The sequence below is a fragment of the Panthera pardus genome, unplaced genomic scaffold (assembly GCF_024362965.1).
Source record: "Panthera pardus isolate Hobbes unplaced genomic scaffold, ASM2436296v1 HiC_scaffold_27, whole genome shotgun sequence".
In the NCBI taxonomy this organism is placed as follows: domain Eukaryota; kingdom Metazoa; phylum Chordata; class Mammalia; order Carnivora; family Felidae; genus Panthera; species Panthera pardus.
The window spans coordinates 26254059-26270879 of NW_026526843.1; the positions used below are offsets into that span (position 1 = coordinate 26254059).

The 16821-nt window shown below is 41.7% G+C and overlaps 1 protein-coding gene and 1 pseudogene across 3 annotated transcripts in view; one reads left to right on the forward strand and one right to left on the reverse strand.

Moving 5' to 3' along the window:
• The window catches only part of XIAP (X-linked inhibitor of apoptosis), a 49386-nt gene extending 35260 nt beyond the window's left edge, over window positions 1-14126 (reverse strand). Inside the window, exons 1-2 of one of the 3 annotated variants that reach the window (XM_019421807.2) lie at window positions 14015-14126; window positions 13626-13752 (exon numbers count right to left, since the gene is read on the reverse strand). The gene's annotated coding sequence lies outside the window, so the exon portion shown is untranslated. Of the gene's footprint in view, window positions 1-13171; window positions 13283-13401; window positions 13537-13625; window positions 13753-14014 lie in introns of those variants that run through there. The other 2 variants (XM_019421808.2, XM_053892084.1) reach the window with 2 other exon arrangements.
• Window positions 14127-14789: 663 nt separating this feature from the next.
• Window positions 14790-14913, forward strand: LOC128774037 (U2 spliceosomal RNA; annotated as a pseudogene).
• Window positions 14914-16821: the final 1908 nt, after the last annotated feature.

Sequence of the window (16821 nt, forward strand, 5' to 3'; positions counted from 1 at the left end):
CATCCATGGTTAAGCCATAAAAAGGCTTCCTGATTTGAATGGCTATGGACATTAATAGATGCTACTTGTCAATGGCTAGATGATGGATCTTCTGAAGTGAAAAGGTTCTATAGTTGAAAAAAGAATTCTTAGAGAGCTCTCATCCTAAACAATTGTCTTAATGGTACCTATGGGAAGACCAAATTAAAAAGTAGATACAAAGATGGGGCACCTGGGTGGCTCAGTCGGTTGAGTGTCCGACTTCAGCTCAGGTCAGGATCTCACAGCTCGTGAGTTCAAGCCCCGCGTCAGGCTCTGTGCTGAGCTCGGAGCCTGGAGCCTGCTTCAGATTCTGTGCCTCCCTCTCTCTCTGCCCCAACCCACTTGCATTCTGTCTCTCTCTCTCTCTCAAAAATAAACATTAAAAAAAAAATTTAAAAAGTAGATACAAAGAAACAGAAGAGCTAGCCTTAAGAGACTCCCTTAACAAAATGAAAAGAATGGAAATTAGACTTCGTACAAAAATTAAAGTCCCTAACATAAACTCCATTTCATAAAATCTGGCCCATCTCCTCAGCAAATTCCTTTAGCCCCCAAAGCTCCTTCACTTTCCCCAGAAAATCCCTTAAAACACCTAGCTGCTTGCTTCAGCTTCCCTTTCCCCACAAGATTTGCAGGGAGCACTCCAGCATGATCTCTAAGCCCAGGGTAGACAGGTTACTCATGTAAATACTAAAAGTCAGAAAATAAATTTCACAGAAACACCCAGGATGGACAATATGGCTCAGACATAAGGCTTATTTGGCTGGGTTCTATAATCAGGCTCCTCCAGCTTCCTGCCTTTCTGTGCAGTCCCAAAGAAGTCATGTCCCCCAGACAGGAGCAGATCTTTTCAATTATAAAGTCCTTTTACCTCTACTTTCAGAGGAGCCTACCTCATTTACAGAGGAATTAAAAAGACTAATGGCCATTTACAATCCCACATGTGGGGACCCTGTTTGGCCGCTAAGGGGTGTTCTTCCCACCAATGATTATGCAGACAAGCCAGACCATCCCCCTGAAAACCTCCCCACTTTGGATTTCTACTAGGCCCTCCTACAAATATCAACTAAAGGCGAAGTTCAGGGGCAGAAAGGGAGGCTTTTCCCCTTAAGGTGAGTCTGAGGTTCAACTGTACACTCAGAAAGAAGGCCTTTATGTAGACTTTACAAAGGCATATTGCATTAAACCCTGAAAATGCTTGCTGTTTATCTGCCTAAAAACTGACAAGATATTTGAAAGATTTTTTCAGGGGCACCTGGCTGGCTCAGTCACTAGAGCATGTGACTCTTGATCTCAGGGTTGTGAGTTCAAGCCACATGTTGGGCACAGAGCTCACTTTTACAAAAGTTACATATATGGGGGAGGGACAGGGAGGGAGGGAAAGACATGGAGACAGGGAGAGACATTGAGACATAAAGAGACAACACACAGCTCTGCGGTTGGAGACTAGCCAGACTGGAAGCTAATATTCAGAGCCTGACAAGAACTTTTTTTTTTTTTTTGGTCTCCTCCCCTAAGTAAAAGTAAAACTATGTACCCAGAGGGAAAGAAAAATCTTCTAAAGCCCTTATAAAAGGATTTATGGGTGGTTCAACCTACAAGGCCATTTAAATTGCAACCCAATTCTTTGAGGGATTGAGAGCAATTGTCCTTATCTTACAAATCTTCGCAGAACTAGAAATGCAACTCTAGAGGCAATTCAAAGTTCTGCCTATTCCTTTTAACCCATCCCAAATCCTCCCCTATTTATCTCACAAGGCTTGTAAATATTGGCCTTAGGAAACTGAACTCTTTCTCGGAGGAACTTGTACTCTTTCCCAGTGCCTTTGAGATTTAAGGGTAAATTCTTATCTAGACTATCCCCAATTTCACATGAAAAAAAAAAAAGGAGAAAGAGAACTTTTCAAAATACAACTGCTAAAAAGGCACAACTGCTAAAAGTTTTAAAACAAAAACTCTAAGGTCTATACTTGCGTCTGTCTGTATGTTTGTGTGTTGTAGATGGGAGGCATCTTCTACGTCCGGATGATATTACTAAAGTTAATGTGTACAAGAGTTCTATTTCATTGGCTTAAAATTCAGTGCTTATAAACAAAATACTACTTAGGTTCTCAGAAATATAACAGAAGGTAACCCAAATGCCTCTCAGGTTCATGTGATCTGGAAAAATACTCAGTACTGAAGCCAGTTGAAGTTCATTAGTCTCGGGGCGCCTTGGTGGCTCAGTTGGTTAAGTGTCCAACTTTGGCTCAGGTCATGATCTCGCGCTTTGTGAGTTTGAGCCCTGCATCAGGCTCTGTGCTGACAACTTAGTCTGGAGCCTGCTTCGGATTCTGTGTCTCCCTCTCTCCCTCTGTCCTTCCCCCACTCACGCTGTCTCCCTCAAAAATAAATAAAAACTAAACAAAAAAAAAAACAGGCATGTCTTTAGAGTTATCAACACTGAATATAATGCAGACATTCAAATTTTATTCTGCTTAGGTTTACTACTCAAATAAGTTCATGTTATAGCTCTTACAAAATCTGTCAGCAAGAAAAATAGCTTGGGATAATGGCTGACTGTCTAATATCTCATGAAATTTTTCTGAGTAGTCTAAAGATAACTTTTGGGAGCAAGTGATTTAGATATCTGTGAGATTTAAGTGAGATAAGAGTTTTCAGTTGAACTTCTGAGTAATAATTATTTTATGGTATATGTACTTAAAACTAGCTTCTAAAATCTTTTCAATAACTTTCAAGTTTAGAGTTTGGCTAAGTCAAATGATAGAAATTTATTGAATATCTAGATCATTTCCAAATAAGATAAAATAATGAAACATTAATTACTGGAAACAGGTTTTTATCTACTTTTGGCTCCTATTACAGATAAACTAAAGATAAATACATCTTTTTCTCTCTACCTGATCCATCCAGAATTTGTAAACTTAGGGAGTATTCTTATTTCCACGGCAATATAGTTACTTGCATAGGTTCAAGAAGAATCTGTTCTGCTGATAACAGGACACAATTGGAAACACTGTTTATAATACCAAGGCTTTGACTGGAATGCTACGTTTGAGAGAGACATGCATAGACATAGGACCAGACAGCTTTAAGGAGCTAAGGTTGACTTTAAGGAGCTAATAAAGCCCCTTGGAAAAATCAGCCTGGTACTTTATTTACAGGGTTCCTGGTAGCCTTACAAGGTAAGGAAGGAAGGTCACTTTCTGGCAGGTACAGGAACCTAAGGACATCCTAGGAACCACGACGAGAGGAATTAACCCAAAACTGTAAGTATTACAGGTTAAATCAGATGGCAGGTGTTTGGCTTGGCTTTCTAGCCTCAAGAAGCTTTTAAAACGTCCAATCTGAGATTCCTTATGAAAAGTTTTAGCAAAGCAGATTAAAAGAACCTATATGATAAAAACCCTGAGTAGCGAAAGCAATCCTGAAAAAGAAAACCAAAGCTGGAGGCATCACAATTCCGGACTTCAAGCTATATTACAAAGCTATAATTATCAAGACAGTACGGTATTGGCACAACAACACACACAGATAAATGGAACAGAATAGAGAACCCAGAAATGGACCCATAAATGTATGGCCAACTAATCTTTGACAAAGCAGGAAAGAGTATCCAATGGAAAAAAAGTCTCTTCAGCAAATGGTGCTGGGAAAACTGGACAGCGACATGCAGAAGAATGAACCTGGACCACTTTCTTACACCATACACAAAAATAAACTCAAAATGGATGAAAGACCTAAACATAAGGCATGAACCCATCAAAATCCTAGAGGATAAAACAAGCAAAAACCTCTCTGACTTCAGCCACAGCAACTTCTTACTTGACATGTCTCTGGAGACAAGGGAAGCAAAAGCAAAACTGAACTATTGGGACACCATTAAGATAAAAAGCTTCTGGGGGCCTGGGTGGCTCAGTTGGTTAAACATCTGACTTCAGCTCAGGTCATGATCTCACCGTTTGTGGTTCGAGCCCCACGTCAGGCTCTGTGCTGACAGCTCAGAGACTGAAGCCTGCTTCAGATTCTGTGTCTCCCTCTCTCTCTGCCCCCTACCCTGCTCATGCTCTCTGTCTCAAAACTAAATAAACATCGAAAAAGTAAAAAAGATAAAAAGCTTCTGCACAGCAAAGGAAACAATCAGCAAAACTAAAAGGCAACTGATGGAATGGGAGAAGATATTTACAAATGACATATCAGATAAAGGGTTAGTATCCAAAATCTGTAAAAACAAAAACAAAAAACTTATCAAACTCAACACCCCAAAAACAAATAATCCAGTGAAGAAATGGGCAGAAGACACAGACACTTTTCCAGAGAAGGCATCCAGATGGCCAGCTGACACATGAAAAAATGCTCAACATCACTCATCACCAGGGAAATACAATCAAAACCACAATGAGATACCACCTCACCCGTCAGAATGGCTAACATTAACAACTCAGGCAACAAAAGATGTTGGCGAGGATGTGGAGAAAGAGATCTCTTTTGCACTGCTGATGGGGATGCAAACTGGTGCAGCCACTCTGGAAAACAGTATGTAGGTTCCTCAAAAAATTAAAATAAAACTACCCTACAAGCCAGCAATTGCACTACTAGGTATTTATCCAAAGGATACAGGAGTGCTGATTTGAAGGGGCACATGCCCCCCAATGTTTATAGCAGCACTATCGACAATAGCCAAAGTACAGATAGAGCCCAGATGTTCATCAACTGATGAACAGATAAAGAAGATGTGTATGTACACACATACATACAATGGAATATTACTTGACAATCAAAAAGAATGAAATCTTGCCATTTGCAACAACATGGATGGAACTAGAGTGTATTATGCTAAGGGAAATAAGAAAAAGACAAATGTATGATTTCACTCATGTGGAATATAAGATACAAAACAGATGAACATAAGGGAAGCAAAAATAATATAAAAACAGAGAGGGAGACAAACCATAAGAGACTCTTAAATACAGAAAACAAACAGGGTTGCTGGTGGGGTGTTGGGTGGGGGGAAGGGCTAAAGGAGAGAGGGGCATTAAGGAGGATACTTGTTGAGATGAGCACTGGATGTTACTCATGATACATCACGAAATTCTATTCCTAAAATTATTACATTATACATTAACTAACTTGGATTTAAATTTAAAAAGGAGCCTATATGATAAATCACTATTCTTGCTGAACTTATGTAAATAATCAGGCCAGGTTTATTGAGACTAGACTGAATTTGCAAATAAACTGATCTTACTGTGATTATCTTTGATAAAAATGGGGATGATTGCAGAGAGACAGTAATACACCATTATGAATATCAAATTCTAGTGCCATTGTCTCTTTAAAAAATTTTTTTAATGTTTATTTATTTTTGAGAAAGAGAGTGTGCAAGCAGGGGCAGAGACAGAGGGAGACACAGAATCCTAAGCAGGCTTCAGGCTCTGAGCTGTCAGCACAGAGCCCGCCCGACGTGGGGCTCAAACTCAGAAGCCATGAGATCATGACCTGAGCCAATGTCAGATATCTAACCAACTGAGCCACCCAGGAGCCCCTATTAATTATCTTTTAGGTTCTACCTATAAACTGGACTGGATCTTGAATTCAGAAGTCTTCTCCAATATTTGGCTGCAACTCTCCAAACGAACATTTTTTTTAATGTTTATTCATTAATATTAATGAATGCACGTGCAAGAGAGAGGGAGTGGGGGAGGGGTAAAGAGAGAAAGGGAGAGAAAATCCTAAGCAATTTCCGTGCTGTCAGCACAGAGGCCAATTCAAGGCTCAATCCTGCGAACTGTAAGACCATGACCTGAGCTGAAATCAAGAGTTGGATGCCCCATCAAGCCACCCAGGCACCCCACCAAACTAACATTTCCAAATTTTTCCCACCCTTCTTTTTTAATTTCTTAATATGTTTGTTTATTTTGAGAGAGTGAGTTGGGGAGGGGCAGGGAGAGAGAGGGAGAGAGAGAATCCCAAGAAGGCTCCACACTGTCAGCTCTGAACCCAACGCAGGGCTCAAACCCATGAACCCTGAGACCATGACCTGAGCCAAAATCAAGAGTCAAACACTTAATCAACTGAGCCACCCAAGAACCATCCCCCCCCCCCCCCAACCTTTCTGATTTGGAATCATCGAGAACTAATATTGTCCCTTTTCCAAAGCCATGCGATTTAAAGCTGGACAACTTGATATAAACTTTCGGAGAAATCACAACAGCTCACATATAAACAATTTTCATGCCTGTCGCTATGTGGACCACTCAGATCACCAGAGACATTCAAATTACAGACCAGGAAAATCTTTTAGAATGCCAGTGCCTGCCCTCACTCCATCTGAAGATGCTTTGAGCTGGACATCTACAAATCCTCTCAACTGGCTGCCTTCAGAACTCAGAAACTGGGACTATAATCTGCTCTAATTATTAACCTTTGTTTTTCTTTCATTTCCACAGAAATTGCTCTTATAAAATCCCAGATTGTTTGTACAATAGCCCTAACTTTGGAAGCCCACCTGCATCACCATCTCCTGAAATGAGACACCACTCTTTAACTGAACTGATGTATTCTCAGGACTAAGAGACCAATCAGTTCACTGAGATGGAGAAATGTACCAACTCAACTTGTGGGCTGTGAAACTTCTTGAGCAAGTTTCAGAGGCAGGTCTGAAGGGTTTCAGAACAAGCCTTCCCAAATGTACCACTTTGGCATAAGGGTTACTTCTTAAAAATTTATTATTATCAACTGATCATAATTTCTAGACCCAGTGTGGGGCTTGTACTCATGACTCAGAAATCAAGAGTCCATGCTGGCTATGTGCCAGGTGACAACACTTCCTTCATCTGTGAACACAGCCCAGCAAACTATCAATAGCAGGGCCTGGTATTGCAAGGTTTTGCCTTTTCATTCTCAAAAGATAATTTTTATAACTTATAACAAGGAGAGGGAAGGATATATTCTTGGCCCTTCTCTTTTTGCCTATCCTGAGAATTTGTGCCAGCCTTCTACTTTGTAATGTTACCGTTAGATTTACTAACTCTGAGCCACCCCAATGAGAAAGAACAAATCGTAAATTGATGTCGACACTGTTAATCACCAGGTTAAAAAAAAGAGGGATACAGGTCATCTCCCAGTGGTGAAAGCAGTCATCAGGTCATGTCCACAGTGGTTGGCCATGAACAAATGTCTTCTGGTCCTCTGCTAGGGTGGCAGTAAGTGGCCAGCAGAGAGGGCTGAGAAACACAGGTGTAATGCCTGATTGCTACTTATTGTTAACTTGAGTTGAAAACAACAGGACTTTGTTGAAAATGATGCCTACCGGTGGAGTTCTGAACTGTTTACTCACTTCCTTGTAAACATAATCAATTAATTTGGGGCCTGGTAAGAAGTGAAGAGTTTCCTGTAATCTTTGCCCCAAAATTTCCCTAATTTTTACTAAAGGGCAGCTCTGAATCAAGTACACTGTAAATTAAAATCATCTTACCCACAAGCAAAACTTGTTCACTATCACTGAATGCATTTGTGCTGACATAATAATAGAAATCACTCTTTCATTTTAAAGATATGGAAACGAAAGCATAAGGAAGTTAAATGATTTGGCTAAGGCCATAGAGCTGATTAGTGGCACAGAACTGGAACTTATTCTATTTGATATTTATTAAGATCAAGATTAACTTATCCTGACAGAGTGATCAGGACGCAGTACTTAAAAATCTGATGGTTATACAAGTGCCATACCAAGCGAGGTTCTTTTAATAGATGACTTGGTGAGAGCCTAACACCTACCCTAGATATTTCTCAGAATTAAGTACTCTCTTTCCTGATCATGTTAAGATCTGAAGCAAGTTCTAAAACAAATTCTTTATAAAAGCCAACATCTTTTCTTTTTCTCCAGTAAAAATACTTAGTTCTATCTGAAAGCCACTCAGCCGCCTATATATTGAGTGCCCACGTGTTCCAAACTATCTATATTCATTTCCCTCCATGCCATCATTTTAGCTACGTGTAAATATTTTTTCTAACCTACAACATGCTGAAACTAAAAAACGTCTAATTCCATTTAACAGAAGGTCAAAACCTAAGTATGAGCTTGTGTGATTCCACAGCCCATCCTCTTTTTTTCACCATGTTACTTCTGATAATAACTAAAATATGTATGTGATTTACATTGAGAATGTTTTCATTTGTGGTATCTAATTTAACCTATCCAACATATCCTAGCCCCATTTGAAATATGGGGAAACTGTGGTCTTCTGATTGTTACTCATCAAAGTTCATGCAGTAAATGACCGTCAAAACCAAACCCAGTGATTATAACCATTATAGGTCTAAGGAAATTACTGTATGAATTACTGGCAGAAGGGTTAGTCTGATGAGGTAGCAGAAAATGTTAGTTCCTTGCCCTTTCAAGGCTTGATAAATTAGCAGGTAAATCATATTGAAAGGTAAATCGTATAGCAATACAGGATTGTATACACAGCAGAGGCCTGTGTTTTGAGGCCAACAAAACTATTATAAGAATAAGGATAAAAGTTAAACCACACGTTAGTATTTATAGATTCCAAGGAAAGCACAGTGGTAGCAGCTTTACCCAGTTTAGAACATCAGCCTTAACTCACTCGGTTCAACCTCCGTATGACCATTTGAGGTCAAGCTATTCCCAGTCTATACAGGTAAAACCTCAGTTTTCACCACGACCCATATCCTTGAAAACACATTATAAAGGCAGATCATGATAAGTGAATCACACACATCCTTAACAAAGACTGGGTACCAATCATACAAAAATCAAACTCCAAAATGCATTATATAGCAGCATTAAAACTATACCATAATGAAAAATAATAAAAGCCCAGGCCAAGTCCTACAAAATCACCTAAAACATGCTTTTAGGGGCACCTGGGTGGCTCAGTCGGTTAAGCATCTGGCTCTTGATTTCGGCTCAGGTCACGATCTCACGGTTCATGAATTTGAGCCCCACGTTGGGCTCCATGCTACAGTGTCAAGCCTGCTTGGGATTCACACTCTCCCCCCCACCTCGGCCCCTCTCCCGCTCATACTCTCTCTCAAAATAAATAAATAAACTTTGAAAAATAAAGTATGCTTTTATCACACAAAGGACAACCTACCATTAGGTATAATCACAGCAACATAAAGCACAACTCAGAAGTTTGGCCTCAAATTCTTATGGCGAATACAATTATCAACGACTGCTTTGGTTAATTTCTCAGAGCACGAAAAGTCCTTCATTTCAAATTATCTGGAAGGCCTTAGAAGTTTTCTCCCTTTTCATCTAATCCATTTCTTTATCAACGCAGAGGAATTCAGTCAACAATTTTTTTACCAGGCCCGCGTTTGCTACATGCCAGCCACTGTTAACATACTGATGTTGGAGCTCAGCTCAAAGCAGAAGGTGCTCAAGGTGTGCTGTTTGGGTTGCCTCAAGCTGAAAACCATTTCCTAAGTGCTAGTTCAACATTTCCCACCTTAGCTCAATTTATCCAAAGATACCAAATTAGTCAATTTTGATCAAAGCGATACCATCAAAAAACGTGTAGCCAAGGGGCACCTGGGTGGCTCAGTCACTTAAGCGTCCAACTCTTGACCTTGGATCAGGTTGTCAAATCAAGTCCTGCATCAGGCTCCTTGCTGGGGCCTGGAGCCTGCTTGAGATCCTCTCTCCCTCTCCCTCTCCTCCCCCCAACTCTCTTGCACATGTGCACACTCTCTCAAAAAAAAATGTCTAAGAGATCTTCATCTTTTGAAACACAGCATGCAATGGAAGAAAAGCGTCACTACTAGAATCAGAGAAATGTGAACCCAAATCCTACCCCTGCACCTTAATAGCTATTTGGACCTTGGGCAAGTTACTGAGCACTTCTGAGCTTCCGCAAATTTCCCCTCCTCTGTACTATGGTAATCCCAGAATCTCAAGCCCAGAAGCCCAACTTATTCTTCAACCTATTCTATACCCATCCAAGTTGGTAAAATAGGCCATCTTTCAACACAGTAATGACCCATATATCATTCACATCTCCAACAAATTGAAATTCAAGTCTTAGCACTTGAAATTTTAAAATAAATGAAAATATTCAAATCAGAAAGGCAGAAAAAGATAAATGAAAGTAGAATTCACAAATTATTAAGGTTTATCTGTCCACCTTGTTCTTTTAAGAGAGAGAGTATGAGCACTGGAGTGGGGGAGAGGGGCAGAGGTAAAGAGAGAATCCTAAGCAGGCTCCAAGCTCAGCACAGAGTCCGACACAGGGCTTGACCCTACAACCCTGGGATCACGAATCAAGATCCCTGAGCCGGAGTCGAGAGTCGACGATCTACCACCATCGACCGACTGAGCCACCCTGACGCCCCTCCACCTTGTTCTTAATTCATTCTCACTTTAAGTATTTATTCCAAACAGATTTGGAATTGTTACATGGGATTTTTTTCCTTGATAAGATCTGAGATAATCAGTTTAAAAAAAACTACTATCACAGGTTTTGAATCTTTTAAATCAACTAGCCCAAATCTGTTACTTTATAAAACTGAAGAAACTGGGACATAGAATAATATGGAGGATAAATAAACACTACATTTTAAAAGACTTTTCATGACATAGGAGTGTTCAATACAGAATACTGAATGAGAAAAAAGGATTATGACAATCTACACACAATATGAGCCTAAATGAAAAAAATAAACATAAAAGAATGTGGATTATATTTATTCTTTATACAATTCTGAATTTCATAAATTTTCTATAAGAAACATATTTACTTTAAAATTTAAAATATTCACAATATTCTGTTTCCAATTAAATGGGGTATTTAATTCATAAAAAGTTATGAAGAAAATAGAAATGTGTAGGCACTGAAATATGTAGAAATATGTAGTGACTTGCTCACAATCCCACAGCTAAATGGAAACAAAGCCAAGACAAGAACCCAGGCATCAAATCCAGGGCCCTTCTCATTGTACCACGTGACCTCTAAGACACGAAAACAATATTTGCTCCCCAGTAATTGCAATGGAAGAACTGGTAAAAAGCTGGAAGCCTGGGACTTTTAAATTTTGTGAGCAATACATGCTCTTTTTTCCCCCTTAAATAAAAAGTAAAAGAGCACTTGTTCAATTCAATTATCAACTTATTTTACCAATACTGTTTCTGTCTCTTCAAATCTACTGCCAATGACCTTAAACTGTGCTACAGATTACATTTTATAATACTATTACCAGATTAGACCACACAGATAAAGCTGGAGAGTTGACAGCTCATGATAATCTCCTAGCCTCAAAAGAACAAGGACATCTATTTTGCCATATTTGTCTTTGGAACCCTGCACCACATAGTGCAATCCCTGGCATAGAGTAGGTGCTCAATAAATGTTTATTTTATAAAGCGTAACTTCCCACCCCTCACATTATCACTAGCTACCAGACTTTTAAATATTAGAACAAAACCAGTAAAATATCATAATTTCATATTTGTTGTCTGTAAGCATTTACAATATAAAGGATTTATTAAACAGATTAATGTTTACAACCAAATGTAAGGGGAACACGTCAGTAGAATATTTCAAGCACTGAACAAGTTAATTTGCACATTACAATAATTCTTATCTATTGAAATGGGCCTAAACTTTACTCAGCATTTTTTTTCTGTGTAGTTGGAGTCACTGAATACACTAGAAAGCAATAAAGTTCCAAATATAGCACAAGGGGCACTGGACTAGAACCTAGACCCTAGTCCAAGCTCTGCCAATAATCAGATACATAATCTTGGGCAATTCACTTTTTCTTCTTTTGAGTCCTAGTTAACGTACTCATAAAAAATAAAGAGCTGAACTACAAATCACCAGGGATCCTTCCGATCTTAATTTTTTAAAATGATTTCTTATCCGTAAAGATTCTACATTCAGATATTTTTTCACTGCATCAAATACAATTATCTTGAATGTTAGTTTGCCATATTATTCGATAATCGAAACTTAGCACATTTCCTACAAATATAGAAATATTAGTACCATATATTCTTTTTACCATCTTATATTAGGAGCAACAGAAGAAAACAAGAAATGTGAGCATCTGATAGTCGGGCCTGCTTTGCCAGTTGGGCTGACAGGAACCACGGTGGATTTTACAATACAAACCACTGATACATAAATACACACACGTACATATCTATATATACATACAATGGGTGAATACTTATTTTTATTGATATACATATATGTGTGCAAATTTAAAAAATTGTATGTGATTATAAAATACTTGTTTATGGTAAGAAATCCAAACAGGACATTAGGCCACGTGCAAATTCAAAAGCGTCCCACCCCTCTCCATCCTCCCTTAAGTAGCCACTGTTAACATTTTTCTTGTGTACCCTTCAAGAAGTTATCCAAGGCCATTCAAATATGTAGATGCGTGTGTGTATAAATCTTTTTAAACCAAACTGCTGCCACTTCTTGAATGGTGGGGAAAAAATATCTCAAGCACCGGCTTCATAAAACGTTAAATACGTACATCGAAAGTGGTAGCACAGTTGTATGGTACCAAGTGTATACGCTTCAGAAGTGTGCAATGAACTGAATATTTAATTTTCTTCCTTGGAGGCTCTGGGCAGCAGTTGCGCAGAAAGAGCGGTGAGCAAGGAGCCAGACAACCTGGGTTCCAATCTAAGTAGTTGAGTAGCCTTAGACAAGCCTTGAAATCTTCCTGTGCCTTACTTTCTACTTTTGTAAAATATCAGTGTTGGACTAAGATCCCTTCCAACTCTGAAATGTTATAGTTCTAAGATGGCCGTCTGTAACAGTTCTATTGAACTGGTTTTAAGAAATGTGAAGTAAAAAAAAGAGAAGAAAGAAACACTACAGCAACCTCCAGTCTTACAAGAGTACATTTCTATGCGTCATTAGCCATCCGAGGCATAGTGGGACAGACCTAGGGACAGAATTCGATTTGAAAGCAAAGTAGTAGATTATTAAAATCGGATAGGCAGGTTTTTACAGAGCTTTGATTGACATTTTTCTTTTTTTTTGGAGGTGGAGGGGGCTGTTTTAGTTTCAGCAATAACCACTCCCCCTCTTCCCGAAAACAATTAAGTGTATTAAGGAGTTAATAAAATGAAACTGAAAGTTAGACTGAATTTTGCTTTACTCACAGAATATGCTGGGGAGGTGACTAGGGCAGCAAAGATCGGAAAGAATTACTAGCTAATTTCCTCTCCCGGAAGCTCTCCGGTTCCTATTCTTTCTGCTTCACAAGCCCCAGGCAGGCACACTCCACCCAGCTCCGTACCTGCCACACGCATCAGATTCGGGGGTGGGGAGAGGGCGGTCCCTTTGACAATTAAAAAAAAAAAAAAAAAAAAAGTTCTTTGACTCGATTTACCTTAGGGGTCACAGCGGTTGGGAGGGCACCGGCCCGCCCGAAGCCACACACCCACCCACGCCTTCCTTCGGCGCTCCCGGGAACCTGGGCAAGGAGCCGCGGCTGGGCCACCCGCGCCGCGCAGGGGCGGCCTTCCCGCCCTCCCCCGCAGCGCGGGGCCCGCGGGGAGGGGAGGGGGAGGGGGAGGAGGAGAAGAAGTAGGAACCCGTACGGGCAGTACCCACCGCGCCAGGAGAGTCAACCCGGATCGCCCGCGGCGCCCGGCGCGGTCCTGAGGGGAGGGTCCTGGAGAAGGGGCGGCCCGAGCCCCAATCTGGAAATGCCAACTCCGCTCGGCGGCCGGGCCCCAGCCTAGAAGGAAACGGAAGTCCCTTCGTCTCCCTCAGGCGCACCCACCAGCCCGCCCATCTCCCAGAGGAGCCCCGAGTCGGGGAACCCGAGGCGCGTCCGCGACAGGGCCTCAAAGAGACACCGGCCACGGTCCGACGGTCTCACAGCCCCGGCCGCGCCACTGGGCCCCCTCGCAGGCTTCTTTTTGCTGCCCCCGCTGGGAGGCCAGCCCCCCGCCCTGCAAGGCCCCTCCTTCTTCGCCCTCCGCCATTTTCGAACTTACCCTTCGGGCCCCGAAGTCCCTCGAAGAGCGCTGAGCCCTCCCGGGGCGCAGCCAAAGTCCCGCCACTTCCCTGGGCCGGAGCCGGGCTGCCAGGACAATCGTGGCCCTCTTTCCCCCCCCCCCCCCAACCCCCACCCCCCCCCCCCCCCCCAGCTGGAAGCCCGAACCTGACCTGGCCGGCGCGCCTGCGCAGTGGGCACGTCGCAGTCCCCGCCCCCAGCTCAAGCGTTTCCTCTTTAGCCTCGGGGTGTTTTTTTCCCACGGCTTTTACCTGCTGGACTCTAGGGTTGAGCAGCAGGGGCATTGGGGTAAAAGGATGAAAAGAGAGCGAACGAGTTTTCTTACTATAGACCAGGCACTGTGATAGGCTTGTGACGTGTTCTTTGTTGTGATTTTGGCAACCCTGTAAGATAGGCACTCTCTTATTAAATCCATTTTACAGACGAAATTGACATCCAGAGAGAATTAACTACCTCCACTAGCACGCAGCTAGTAAGTGAGGGAACTGAGGTTGGAATACGGTCTGTGTTCAGGGCGCATGGTTCAGTCGGTTAAGCATCCGACCTCGGCTCAGGTCATGATCTCATGGTTTTGTGAGTTTGAGCCTCACGTCGGGCTCTGTACTGACAGCTCAGAGCCTGGAGCCTGCCTCGGATTTTGTCTCTCTCTCTCTCTCTCTCTCTCTCTCTCCTGCTTGCACTCTGTCTCACGCGCGCTGTCTCTCAAAAATATGAAAATGAAGAGCCTGGAGGCTGCTTCAGATTCTGGTCTCCCAATCGCTTCTCGGCCTTTTGGCTAAGATCAAGTGCAGATTCTGGTCTCCCTTTCTCTGCTTCTCGCCCTCTCTCACTGTCTCTCAAGGGTAAATAAATGTTAAAAGATTTTTCTTTTAAATATATGGTTTGCGTCCTAGATGGCAAGGGTAAAAGGAAAAAAGAATTGAAGACACTCAGTAGGGACAGGAAGGGGAATGGGAGATTAAGGAAGAGTAAATGAATAGGGAAGAAGCAGAAGGCAGGGAAACAGGAAATCTGGTACATAAAATGCTGATCTATCTTGGATTTATTTCAGATATGCTGTAAGATTGTCAAACAGACAAATGATTTTTTGTTTCACAAACTTGGGCTCCCTTATATGTTAGCATAGTGAGATGAGAGGTTCTGAATGAGAATATTTCATTGTAAGAGAAAGGTTGTAATTATCACCTGCCACCTGAAATCATGCTGCCCTTCTTGAGAAGGGAACTTGGAGGGAGAAGAGAGGAGAGACTTCTTTTTGGTTGTTAGGCTTTTGCTAAATATTAGCCCCTCTGATCCTCTCTTACTGTCATAGCTCTGGGAATCTCACATCTGACATATTGTGTAATAGCAATTGCAAGAAAATAGTTATCTCATTTATTTTTTTTTAATGTTTATTTATTCTTGAGAGAGAGAGGAAGACAGAATCCCTAGCAGACTCTGCAGTCATCACAGAGCCCAGTGCGGGACTGGAATTCACAAACCGTGAGATTGCGTCCTGAGTGGAAATCAAGAGTCCACTGCTTAACCGACTGAGCTTAACCGACTGAGCCACCCAGGCACCATAGTTATCTCATTTAATTCTCACAGCAATCTTATGAAATATGTATCTAGCATTATTTCCATTTCACAGATGAAAACACTGAGGTTTAGAGAGATTAGGTGGCTTGCCCAAGTTTGTGAAACAAACTGTCAGCACAGAGCCCGATGTGGGGCTCGAACTCATAAACTATGAGATCATGACCTGAGCTGAAACCAAGAGTTGGACGCTTAACCAACCGAGCCACCCAGGTGCCCCCAATAGCTCAATTTTAGAGCAATTTGTTACCCGACAGTAAATAATTAATACAAAGGCTCTACACAATCACGGTCCTTCTTACCTTTATGTCTTCATTTCCTATTCTTTTCCCTTAATCCTTAGGTTGTCCTGCCTCAGGGCCTTTGCACTTGTTCACTCTGCCTGGAACACTTCCCCCAGATATCTTCATGGCTTGTCCTTCACCTCCTTCAAGCCTTTGCTTAATTGTCACCTTCTCAATAAAGCCACCATGACCACCATATTTGAAATTACAACTTCTCTCATAGCACTCTCAATGTCCTTTCTCTGTTCTACTTCCCCCCTTCTGCATGGCATCTATCACTTTCTAACATACTATATGGTTATTTTCTTTATGGTGTTTATTTATTGTATGTCTCCTCCTTCCATCCCCTACTATGCTATAAGCTCCAAGAGGACAGGAATTTTTATTTTGTTCACTGATCTATCCCAAGTACTTAGAACAGTGTCTGGCACAGTTAGGTACTCAGAAGATATTTGTTGAATGAGTGAATAAAAATTTCATAAACATGCCAGACCCTTAGGTGAATTGTCAGTTGGGAGATATGAATAGCAAAGGCAGATACATCTGGAGTATGGTATTTAGGTTTTATACAAAGGGACACATAGAGGTGTGAAGTTAGAGAAACACAATCTAGGGGTGCCTGGGTGGCTCAGTTGGTTAAGTGTCCGACTTCTGCTCAGATCATGATCTCACAGTTCATGAGTTCAAGCCCCACATTGGGCTCTCTGCTGTCAGCACAGAGCCCACTTCGGAGCCTGTCTCCCTCTCTCTCTGCCCCTCCCCACTTGCCCTCACTCTCCCTCTCTGTCAAAAATAAATAAACATTGGGGTGCCTGGGTGGCTCAGTTGGTTGAGGGCTGACTTTGGCTCAAGTAATGATCTCATGGCTCGGGCGTGTGAATTCCACCCCCTGTGTCAGGCTCTGTGCTGACAGCTCAGAGCCTGGAGA